Genomic DNA, 12,500 nt, shown 5'->3' on the forward strand with positions numbered 1-12,500 from the left:
TGCTGCTGCTTGTTGTTGTTGCTGCTGCTGCTGTTGCTTGTTGCTGCTGCTGTTGCTTGTTGCTGCTGCTGCTGTTGCTTGTTGCTGCTGCTGTTGCTTGTTGCTGCTGCTGCTCTTGTTTGTTGCTTGTTGCTGCTTCTGCTGCTTGTTGTCGCTGCTGCTGTTGCTTGTTGCTGCTGCTGTTGCTTGTTGTTGCTGCTGCTGCTGTTGCTTGTTGCTTGTTGCTGCTGCTGCTGCTGCTGCTGCTGTTGTTGCTTGTTGCTGCTGCTGCTGTTGCTTGTTGCTTGCTGCTGTTGCTTGTTGCTGCTGCTGCTATTACTTGTTGCTGCTATTGCTTGTTGTCGCTGCTGCTGCTGCTGTTGCTTGTTGCTGCTGCTATTGCTTGTTGCTTGCTGCTGCTATTGCTTGTTGGTTGCTGCTGCTGTTGCTTGTTGGTTGCTGCTGCTGCTGTTGCTTGTTGCTGCTGCTGCTGCTGCTGCTGCTGCTGCTGTTGCTTGTTGCTGCTGCTGCTGCTGTTGCTTGTTGTTGCTTGTTGTTGCTGCTGCTGCTGCTGTTTCTGCTGCTGCTGCTATTGCTTGTTGCTTGCTGCTGCTGCTTGTTGCTGCTGCTGCTGTTGCTTGTTGCTTGCTGCTGCTGCTGTTGCTTGTTGTTGCTTGTTGCTGCTGCTGCTGCTGTTGCTGCTGCTGCTGCTGCTGCTATTGTTTGTTGTTGCTTGCTGCTGCTTGTTGCTGCTGTTGTTGCTTGTTGTTGCTGCTGCTATTGCTTGTTGTTGCTTGCTGTTGCTGCTGCTGCTATTGCTTGTTGCTTGCTGCTGCTTGTTGCTGCTGCTGCTGTTGTTGCTTGTTGTTGCTGCTGTTGCTGCTATTGCTTGTTGCTGCTGCTGCTGCTGCTGCTGCTGTTGTTGTTGCTGTTGCTTATTGTTGCTTGCTGCTGCTTTTTCTTCCGCACACTACCGTTTTATGTTCTGGCTTCTTGCCCCATTTGTGACTCATTAGCGAGGTAAAAAGCTCAGTGTTCTAATTCACGGTCCTGGCGCCTCTATTGTTCATCCTCATAGCAGACATAAATAATACTCGCCACAGTTTTGTATCATTTCCGGATGACTCCAAAATCATGATGCAAGTCGCCTATATAGACACGAAAAAATGCAGGAAGATAGTAGCAGGGTTTTCCAGTGAGCAGTAGAAAACTTGGCGTTCAGTGGTATTAAGTTCCAATAACCTAGGTAGGGAAAGAATAAAGGACTCAAAAGGGATAATTTATATAAAACCCAAGAGGATTATCAAATAGCATGAAAGGAACACATAAACGACCCGGTCGACTGACCTTAAAAAAAAAAAAAGGCAAATGTCACGACAGCCAGGAATAGAGAGGGTGGATAAGGAGAACTTTCAAAATAAGGGAAAATATCCCAATGTCGACTCTGCTTGTGCTCTCTCGTTTGTAATATTGTTTAGTGTTGATTTAGTGTTGACGGCTTCGTTCAAGCCTGGAGAAATATCAGAACTGGAACAGATACATAGATCATTTACGGCCTGCATAGATCATAAGAACATAAGAATGGAGGAACGCTGCAGAAGGCCTACTGGCCTATACAAGACATTTAAATTACTGGTAATGTGTTAACCTCCTTAATATGTACTTAATGGAGCGGAGGAGAGAGAGAGAGAGATGGGAGGAAGTGTACAATAAACCAAGTGATAAGCAGGGGCATCGTGGGCACAGTAAAGGAGAACATTGTATCCGTGGTCCCAGATTGTTTAATATCTTACCAGAGGATATCAAAAACATTGCTGAGTTAAATGTAGAAGACTTCAAGAGAATATTGGACAAATATCTCCAACAAGCAAATCAACCAGCTTGTGATGGGTATGTGGGTTAGCAGGCCGCCAGGAGCAGTAAATAGCCTGGTTTACCAGGTAAGCTCTAGACAAGCTTGACCCAGGGAAGAGGCTCCAGGAACAAACAAACTCTCAGGTACTCATCAAAGGTAAAGGCATGACATGGGCCAGGACAGAGATGAGATTCCTCACCAGGTGCCGAGGGTCTGGTGACTTACTCCATCCACGGTATTTTGACTTATTATTCGTCAGAGTGTACTTGATCTAGAAGGTTCGTGGATAATGTTACACGCCACATATATGAAATGTAAATACTAATATCGAGAGTTAAGAAAGTTAAGTTAGATCTTCCAATAATAAAGTCTCTAATTATTTTTTACGACGTGTGATAAATGATATTGACTCCGAGTCCTGTTCTTAATTATCAGTTAAATATTGTAAAAAAATAAAGTGGAAATGAAGGGTCAAACTCCAGACAAGGAAAACCTGTTTTAAATGTACGGGTGGGTGGTGACGGTACTGGTGGGTGGTGACTGTACTGGTGGGTGGTGACGGTACTGGTGGGTGGTGACTGTACTGGTGGGTGGTGACGGTACTGGTGGGTGGTGACTGTACTGGTGGGTGGTGACGGTACTGGTGGGTGGTGACTGTACTGGTGGGTGGTGACGGTACTGGTGGGTGGTGACTGTACTGGTGGGTGGTGACTACTGGTGGGTGGTGACTGTACTGGTGGGTGGTGACTGTACTGGTGGGTGGTGACGGTACTGGTGGGTGGTGACGGTACTGGTGGGTGGTGACTGTACTGGTGGGTGGTGACTACTGGTGGGTGGTGACTGTACTGGTGGGTGGTGACTGTACTGGTGGGTGGTGACGGTACTGGTGGGTGGTGACGGTACTGGTGGGTGGTGGCGGTACTGGTGGGTGGTGACGGTACTGGTGGGTGGTGACGGTACTGGTGGGTGGTGGCGGTACTGGTGGGTGGTGACGGTACTGGTGGGTGGTGACGGTACTGGTGGGTGGTGGCGGTACTGGTGGGTGGTGACGGTACTGGTGGGTGGTGACGGTACTGGTGGGTGGTGGCGGTACTGGTGGGTGGTGACGGTACTGGTGGGTGGTGACGGTACTGGTGGGTGGTGACGGTACTGGTGGGTGGTGACGGTACTGGTGGGTGGTGACGGTACTGGTGGGTGGTGGCGGTACTGGTGGGTGGTGACGGTACTGGTGGGTGGTGACAGTACTGGTGGGTGGTGACGGTACTGGTGGGTGGTGACAGTACTGGTGGGTGGTGACGGTACTGGTGGGTGGTGACTGTATTGGTGGGTGATGGCGGTACTGGTGGGTGGTGACGGTACTGGTGGGTGGTGACAGTACTGGTGGGTGGTGACGGTACTGGTGGGTGGTGACGGTACTGGTGGGTGGTGACGGTACTGGTGGGTGGTGACGGTACTGGTGGGTGGTGACGGTACTGGTGGGTGGTGACAGTACTGGTGGGTGGTGACGGTACTGGTGGGTGGTGACGGTACTGGTGGGTGGTGACGGTACTGGTGGGTGGTGACAGTACTGGTGGGTGGTGGCGGTACTGGTGGGTGGTGACGGTACTGGTGGGTGGTGACGGTACTGGTGGGTGGTGACGGTACTGGTGGGTGGTGACGATACTGGTGGGTGGTGACAGTACTGGCGGGTGGTGGCGGTACTGGTGGGTGGTGACGGTACTGGTGGGTGGTGACGGTACTGGTGGGTGGTGACGGTACTGGTGGGTGGTGACGGTACTGGTGGGTGGTGACGGTACTGGTGGGTGGTGACAGTACTGGTGGGTGGTGGCGGTACTGGTGGGTGGTGACTGGTGGGTGGTGACAGTACTGGTGGGTGGTGGCGGTACTGGTGGGTGGTGGCGGTACTGGTGGGTGGTGACGGTACTGGTGGGTGGTGACGGTACTGGTGGGTGGTGACGGTACTGGTATGTGGTGACAGTACTGGTGGGTGGTGACGGTACTGGTGGGTGGTGACGGTACTGGTGGGTGGTGACAGTACTGGTGGGTGGTGGTACGGTACTGGTGGGTGGTGACGGTACTGGTGGGTGGTGACGGTACTGGTGGGTGGTGACGTTACTGGTGGGTGGTGACGGTACTGGTGGGTGGTGGGACGGTACTGGTGGGTGGTGACGGTACTGGTGGGTGGTGACGGTACTGGTGGGTGGTGACGGTACTGGTGGGTGGTGACGGTACTGGTGGGTGGTGACGGTACTGGTGGGTGGTGACGGTACTGGTGGGTGGTGACAGTACTGGTGGGTGGTGGCGGTACTGGTGGGTGGTGACGGTACTGGTGGGTGGTGACGGTACTGGTGGGTGGTGACAGTACTGGTGGGTGGTGACGGTACTGGTGGGTGGTGACGGTACTGGTGGGTGGTGACAGTACTGGTGGGTGGTGGGGGTACTGGTGGGTGGTGACAGTACTGGTGGGTGGTGACGGTACTGGTGGGTGGTGGCGGTACTGGTGGGTGGTGACGGTACTGGTGGGTGGTGACGGTACTGGTGGGTGGTGACGGTACTGGTGGGTGGTGACGGTACTGGTGGGTGGTGACAGTACTGGTGGGTGGTGACGGTACTGGTGGGTGGTGACGGTACTGGTGGGTGGTGACGGTACTGGTGGGTGGTGACGGTACTGGTGGGTGGTGACGGTACTGGTGGGTGGTGACGGTACTGGTGGGTGGTGACGGTGCTGGTGGGTGGTGACGGTACTGGTGGGTGGTGACGGTACTGGTTGGTGGTGACGGTGCTGGTGGGTGGTGACGGTACTGGTGAGTGGTGACGGTACTGGTGGGTGGTGACGGTACTGGTGGGTGGTGACGGTGCTGGTGGGTGGTGACGGTGCTGGTGGGTGGTGACGGTGCTAATGGGTAGTGACGGTGCTGGTGGATGGTGACGGTGCTAGTGGGTAGTGACGGTGCTGGTGGGTGGTGACGGTGCTGGTGGGTGGTGAAGGGAATGTGATGACTAGGTTGGTGAGTGGTGACACTAGGGGGCTGACGGCGGCGGTTTGAGTTATGACAGTAAAAGGTAATTAAAGGGAGGGGCGTGATGGTGGCAGTGGTAATGGACGGGTGTGGTGATGATGGTAGAGGTATTTAAAGATGGACATTTAATGACAATACATGTTAATGAAAGGTGAAACAAAAAAAAGTGGGCAGACGGTGCAACATAGAAACAGTGAAAAGTAGCGGTGCCGTAAGTACACCGGAAAACTTTAAGTGTAATGGGCCCAAGACTGTAGACTCTCATCTCATGCATGAAGGGAGTTACGAGTAGGCTCCTAGCTGTCTTCAAGAGGGACTTGATTACCAATAGATCCCTGGTTGTCTTCAAGAGGGAGCTGGACAGATACCTAAAGTCAGTACCTGATCAGCCGGGCTGTGGTTCGTACGTTGGACTACGTGCGGCCAGCAGTAACAGCCTCGTTCATCAGGTCCTGATCCACCGGGAGGCCTGGTCATGGACCGGGCCACGGGGGCGTTGATCCCCGGGCTGTGGTTTGTACGTTCGACTGTGGACTGCCAACAATAACAGCCTGGCTGATCAGGCCTTGATCTACCGGGAGGTCTGGTCATGGACCGGGCCGCGGGGGCGTTGACCCCCGGAACAACTTTCACGTAGGTAAACAGGTAGGTAGAGATGTGATCGTAGTGATTAGAGAGGGGTGATGGTAGTTAGAGGTGATGGTAGTAGTTATTAGAGAGGGGTGATGGTAGTAGTTATTAGAGAGGGGTGATGGTAGTAGTGGTTATTAGAGAGGGATGATGACAGTGGTTATTGTAATCATCACCCACATCATCATCCACCCAGCATAACCGCAGCCCTCCACAACCTTTCACCCATCACAACCACCCCTACAACTACCTACCACAACCACCGCCCACTACAAACCATAACTGCCGTCCACTACAGCCACATCCCACATCTACCTACCACAGTCACCAAGACTCACGAAATCGTAATGACACGATTGCAAACAAACCATACCCCGGCCGGGATTGAACCCGCGGTCAGAGAGTCTCAAAACTCCAGCCCGTTGCGTTAGCCACTAGACCTGCTAGCCACAATAAGATTTGTCCAACTAGGTATATTTCTACACCATAGGAAGGTTAGCACAGGCACCTCTGTGACCACAAATGCAAGTTCTTACAGACGAATCTCCAGCTAGCGTGGCCGTGACGAACTCTAGCTCAAGTCCCTGCCTCCCGGCAGATCAAGGTACCCCACACCCTGGTCCCAGACCAGGCCTCCCGGCAGATCAAGGTACCCCACACCCTGGTCCCAAGATCAAGGTACCCCACACCCTGGTCCCAGACCAGGCCTCCCGGCAGGTCAAGGTACCCCACACCCTGGTCCCAGACCAGGCCTCCCGGCAGATCAAGGTACCCCACACCCTGGTCCCAGACCAGGCCTCCCGGCAGATCAAGGTACCCCACACCCTGGTCCCAGACCAGGCCTCCCGGCAGATCAAGGTACCCCACACCCTGGTCCCAGACTAGGCCTCCCGGCAGATCAAGGTACCCCACACCCTGGTCCCAGACCAGGCCTCCCGGCAGATCAAGGTACCCCACACCCTGGTCCCAAGATCAAGGTACCCCACACCCTGGTCCCAGACCAGGCCTCCCGGCAGATCAAGGTACCCCACACCCTGGTCCCAGACCAGGCCTCCCGGCAGATCAAGGTACCCCACACCCTGGTCCTAAGATCAAGGTACCCCACACCCTGGTCCCAGACCTGGCCTCCCGGCAGATCAAGGTACCCCACACCCTGGTCCCAGACTAGGCCTCCCGGCAGATCAAGGTACCCCACACCCTGGTCCCAAGATCAAGGTACCCCACACCCTGGTCCCAGACCAGGCCTCCCGGCAGATCAAGGTCTCATTTAATCTTGTTTTCACCAACTTATTCTTCCCTTATCACCACTTTCCCCCTCACCCCACAAGTGTGTTACCTAAACAATCTAGATCAAGAAGTTTTCGTCAACCAGCCTGTTACTGCTAGCCGCACGCAGTCTCCGAGCTGCAACCATTGGATGATGTAGTGTGTGGACATCGTGCAACTGGTGGTAGTGGTTGTTCATTCGTCAGGAAACAGGACAAATGTTTTCTGACAGTTTTCAGTCGTATGATCAGTTAACTGGAAGTTTTGGTCAAATGAGCGAGGTTTTCTGGTGATTTACCGGTCCACTAGTTAGAAATTATAGATCACATCATGTAACACGTAGTGAATTTGTGTACTAATGATCAAATGCACTAGGGGTGCCTTCGTCCTGGTATCAAGTGAACTCATGGTGACTTATTGATTTGCCCCCATTATTATTATTACTCTTGATAATGTTTATGTTGGGATCCTCTTGATGGATAGCTCGAAATTGATGGTCTTCGAACTCTAAATTTGGGACCGTTTTTCGTCCATTGATTAATTAGTTTTTTTTGAGTATAGGTTTATTTTAAAAATCTCAACTCATTGATTGATGATGCATTAAAAATTATGAGACGACATGTTCATCAGGGGAAATTCTCGTGAACTCGATGTAAACGTTTGTCTCGACATGGGAGTTGCCACGTCGCATATTGAGCGTCAACCATAAACAGCAGTGCTAGTGTGTGTATTTGAGAGGCAGGTGACTGGGAGTGTATGTATCATCAGATAAGTCTCTCAACAGGTGTATAACAACATCCAATAATACGAAAGGTTTCCTTAGAGGAGCTGTGGGGGGTTAACAGAATGAAAAATTGTGGAGCATGAGCGCGAGGGGAAGTCACGATCATAGCGTAGAGCCAGGGATGTGTAGTGAAGCGCTGCGGTGTGCGTTAGTGAGCGTGCTGTTGTGGAAGCTGTTGTAGTGCTGCCTCCACCTCCCCAGTGTCAGCTCCCACGTGTTCTTACAACCTTACTTTGCGGTAGCCACGCAGGCAGTCAGCGTCGCTGCTCCGCGCCCTCACTGTGTCGCTCTCCTCGTCAAAGCTTGGTGGTAGGGCTTTACGTTGGCCCGGGACACCCCCGCTAGTCATACAAAACGACTGTCTGTGACCGGTAATAGCTTGAGTTTTTCATGCGTACTCTAAAGTTTAGTCTTGGACAGATATGCCACAGATGAAGATGCAGATACTCACGAAAGTAATATTGAAATATAATCGGCATGCTGTGAAAACTTCAATAGCTACTTGTGTGCGTTAATATTTACAAGTTATTATGCATTAGCGTGTATTTATTAAAAGGAATATTTGTCGGAATTGAAACTAATGACATTGGAAAATGTGGCAACTGTGTTTGCTTTAGTGGAGTAGTGAAGTGAAGCATTGGCTGAGAGACGGTAGAGAATAAATCTTGGGCAGGGTGATTAGCCGCCAAGCATGTGCCATCACTATTATATATTATAAGATGTGCCCTTTTTAAGTGCAGAGACGCAGTCATGTCTTCGTCATTAATTTTAATAGTGTTCTCGCTCAACACAGGTATATCGTTGGTGTTTTGAATCTTGTGAAGTATTATAATTGTGCGTAGTAGAATAGGTTATGAATATTACCTTTGGGATATTGGCATATTGCCTTGGAAACCCTGTTGTGACGGAACATCAACTAAAGAACGTAGCGACTCTGGTTGCTAGTTTACTACTTGAAGTAGTGCTGTCCACGCTACTTCGTAGTATCATCTAGGTGGCTGCCCTGCACGTCTTGCCCATGAAGGTCCTTCATAACATTGAAACCGCCATTTGTGCCATCTATCTTAACACACGTCACTTCCTCTAACGAGCTCTGGTAATAGGAATACTGCAGGTGAACTGGGTGTCAGTAATGGCGGCGGCAGTAAAGTAAGTAAAACAGTCAAACTCGCCAGCCGCTAGGAGAAGCTTTCTACACGCGAAGTAGAGGCTGTTCCCAGGTGTATAATGGGTGGTGCCCGGCCAGTGGGTAGCTACATGAGGTTTGGTACTAGTGATTGGCAAGTGACTGGGTTGGTTGTCGTTAACGTGTTATTATCTAGCACTAGTAGATTCATGAGGGTTCATTGTCGTTCATTAAGTTTTAAGTAGTACTTGGTACACAACCAGTTTTATTGCTACTTATCTGGGCTCGTTAAATAGTACTCTATGAACTAATCTCGTTCGTTGTCGTCTTTATAAATGTATTAGGGAGGACTCAAAATATATAGAAGGTTTGTTTCTGTTTTAAATTTTGGGAAGAAAACCTAAGAAAGAAATATCAGCTGTTAAATAGTTTTATATAACCTTACGAGTAGTCTAATAAGTTATACAGTCTCAATGCTAATTCTTAGTCCTTTGCCTTTCATAAATCATTTTTTTAATCTGAACGGTAATAATTCCAGAGTAAATAATTTTTTTTTTTTAAGAAATGTGAGATGATGTTTGGATGGTGCGAAGGTCATGGTAAATAAAATGAAGAAAAGATTTTTGTACCATATTTTGATCTTTCTGCTCTGGATTTGTTGTTAGACGCTCACATATGCTGTGTATACAAATGTGAAAAAGATATTGAAGGTTTCGTGAGTCATAATGTTATGCTAGACCCAGACTTGAGACTGTTGATACACTTAGCTCGCTCAATCTGTAGGTGATATCAACACCTGCATTACTTTTTAAGGGTGATACCAATACCTGTGTCACTTAGTAGTGAAAAATGATACCAACACCTATTCAGCCTGCTGCAAGCAGATATCCGAAATATTGCGGAAACACCTGTAAAAGTTTTCTAGAGGGATATGGGTTACTGCTGCCTTCAAATACCCGATCAACCAGGCTGCGATAAATGTGTGGCCCAGCCGACCTTCAGTAACAACCAGATTGAACAGGCAATCAGCAGAAAAGCGTTCCCCTAGGCAGAACTGAGGGTAGAAAAACTCGAAATCAGTCACAGGTTCTGATCTTCAGGGGCCATCCACGCCTATTTCTGCAGTTGGTGGTTTCTGGGAGTGTTTCAACGTAGTACGGCGGACGCTTACCATGTGTCGGAGCTCCGTGCTCTTATATGGCCAGTTTACCGCTGCAGAGGAGCCGGCACCCACCCAGGACCTTAAGACTCAGCTCGTGAAATTCCTCTACCATGAACACACCGACCTGACCGGAGAATGAACCCGGGACCTTGAGAGTGAAGGCTAGATATCTTACCCATGTTATGCATCCCAAGAACACTTATTTGATAATGTAAGCGCTGGCCTGCGGTATGCTGACACGGACTAGTATCGGAATCGCTTGGTGAAATGTGATTCATCTTTTACTCTGCTTTGAAAACTGTTGGGAAATATAGTATGCTGTACATAATAGGTTCCAGGTTCCTAGCATAAGTTTTCTTTGTTCTCTTGCTGTATCCAGTGTGAGAGTACCTGAGGTCTTGCGAGTGCGCATCAAGCTCAGGATGTGCAATAGCCGCCGGAGCTACCACTTTATCGTGCACCTTATATCCATATCCCATGAACATAGGGATACACAAAAAGCCTTGAAACTAGGCTTCGCCCAAAAAAAAGGGTGACAAAACTTTAAATGGCATGAATTTTCTGGAAATGTAGGTTTGTAAATTTCATATTGCATCATCGTATATGGAAGACTACATCCTTCAATCAGGGGAATGTCTTTATACTGGTGAAGTGCTTCTGATTCAAGGAATTTGAGCAACTGGTTTCTTGAATCAAACATGACTACCTCCCATTCAGTGTATGGTCATATTGAGAGGTATGTGTACTGCTGACTGCAAGTTGACTACCAAAGCGGTGATAACTAGCGATTAGCGGTTATTTGCTAAATTGTCTTTTTAAATATTTGTTTATCCATTCAGGGTAACAATCTCTACAATTTAATTCACTAACAAATTTATCAGGATTTTCTTGTTTGTCAGAATTAGGTGAAACACGTTCCTCCTAGTTGGCTGTCACCGTGTGTTGAAGAAAAGCATTCCTGCACTTCTTTAAGGGGTCGTATCCACTATATACATGTGATCAATTTCCTCTCATTATTTTAATTTAAAAATCCCCCTCGATGATTTCCATTTTCCTGTCTAAAAGTTTTTACAGTTTCGTGGCTTTCGTCAGTGTTTAAAAATTCAGAATATGGATTTTAATTATTAAGTAATAGGTAGGTATATGACTGTCAGCAAATTATATCTGAAATAATATGGGAAGCACAACCGACAGTTGATAAAGCTTATAAGTTCATATAACCATGGTAGTGATAATAGTTTTTTGCCCAAAGGGCTGAGTTTATTGGGCGGCAGCGCTGCTCATAGTAAAATAGTAATAATCAGTAGTGTTAAATCTACTATTAGCAAAAGCACTGATAATACTCTAGTAATACTATTTAAAATCAAATTGCTTGTAGTATATAATAGATTGTTAGATTACATTCTGAGGTTTGAGCTCAAGTGAATAAGCATTGTACTGCTCATTATGATATCTCATTTTGAACATTTCATCATTATTACCGTATTTTCCTAAAGATTTGATTACTGATATGTAGAGTCCTAAATGGAGGTGTTGGGGTTATTAATTGCTTGCCCGTGATGCTTCTGTTGATGCTGCTGATCACAGAGTATTTATCAATGAAATCACTGTGTGAAGGATTACAAGACTTATGACTCACACATTGGCACAATGTACTTGTTAAAACTGGTTATCGATTATCTTGTTAATCAGAACTTACATAATTGTAAACGAGTTGGGAGTTTGTGATCCAGATGTAGTTGTAATGTTACATTATAATCAGCACGTATTTAATGGGGTATTTTTTTTTAAATATGGATATGAATTAAAATTAATTGCAGCACCTGTAGGACACTTATTACAGAATTACAAAGTTATGTAATGGGACGTTTATTGTTGAATGTCGTACGAATTGTTCATGACAAGAGTTGAAAGTCTGTGTTAATTGCTCTGTATCATCTGTCATGAGGCTGTGTGTACTATTATCTCCGGGAAGGATGGGCGCGTGGATAACAAACCTCACATATTTTAACAAGAACACTGACAGTGCTAATCCTGTGGTTTCTCATTCTTTTAATCTTATGTTGATAGATGGAAATTTTGCATTTCACCCTGAGTATAAAAGGAAGAGGGAAGTGCCGGGACCTTGTTGTATTGGAAAATTATTGGAGCGCTGTTAGACAAACCAAGGTTATGCGGGCTTCCTAGTAATTGGTAGCTAGGCGCCATTATGTTAAGCTTTACCCGTGGTAAAATGGTAGTCAAACACTTCAGCTTTGAATTTAAATTTGTAAGTTGTTTTGTCTAAGCTTTATCTATTTTCTCTATTTTACTTCATAAATTGTTTATACTAATATTAGTTGTTTTAACAGTCAGATAATTCATCCGTTACGGAATCTCGTAAGTAGAAAAAACAGTACTAGAAACCGAATACGGGTACACCACAGGTACGTGAACGTCAGATCAATGTTGTTCTAATTGTTCTTAAGATTGTTATGTGAAATATCGGCATAGTTTTTCCAAGCCTCGAAAGTATTGAAATACTAACAAGAATAATTTGATAGAAGAGTTCATTAATCTTGACCAGCAGCTTGTGTTTTGATCGTGATAATCTTCATAAACTTGCCACCTGTCAAACTTTTACACAGGAAAATATCCACTACGTAGCAGTAGGCAGCAAGAGTACCTGAAGTATATCA

General features: G+C 47.5%; 1 protein-coding gene across 12 annotated transcripts in view; it reads left to right on the plus strand.

Annotated features, from left to right (window-relative positions):
- Nucleotides 1–12,500, plus strand: part of tgo (Aryl hydrocarbon receptor nuclear translocator homolog tgo) — a 1,077,969-nt gene that overhangs the window by 423,189 nt on the left and 642,280 nt on the right. The window contains exon 1 of one of the 12 annotated variants that reach the window (XM_053783779.2): nucleotides 7,407–7,905. The exons of 6 other annotated variants lie outside the window; for them this stretch is intronic. The gene's annotated coding sequence lies outside the window, so the exon portion shown is untranslated. Of the gene's footprint in view, nucleotides 1–7,406; nucleotides 7,906–12,500 lie in introns of those variants that run through there. 5 more of the 12 variants (XM_053783780.2, XM_053783781.2, XM_053783782.2 and 2 more) reach the window with 5 other exon arrangements.

Source organism: Cherax quadricarinatus, chromosome 33 (genome assembly GCF_038502225.1).
Source record: "Cherax quadricarinatus isolate ZL_2023a chromosome 33, ASM3850222v1, whole genome shotgun sequence".
In the NCBI taxonomy this organism is placed as follows: Eukaryota; Metazoa; Arthropoda; class Malacostraca; order Decapoda; family Parastacidae; genus Cherax; species Cherax quadricarinatus.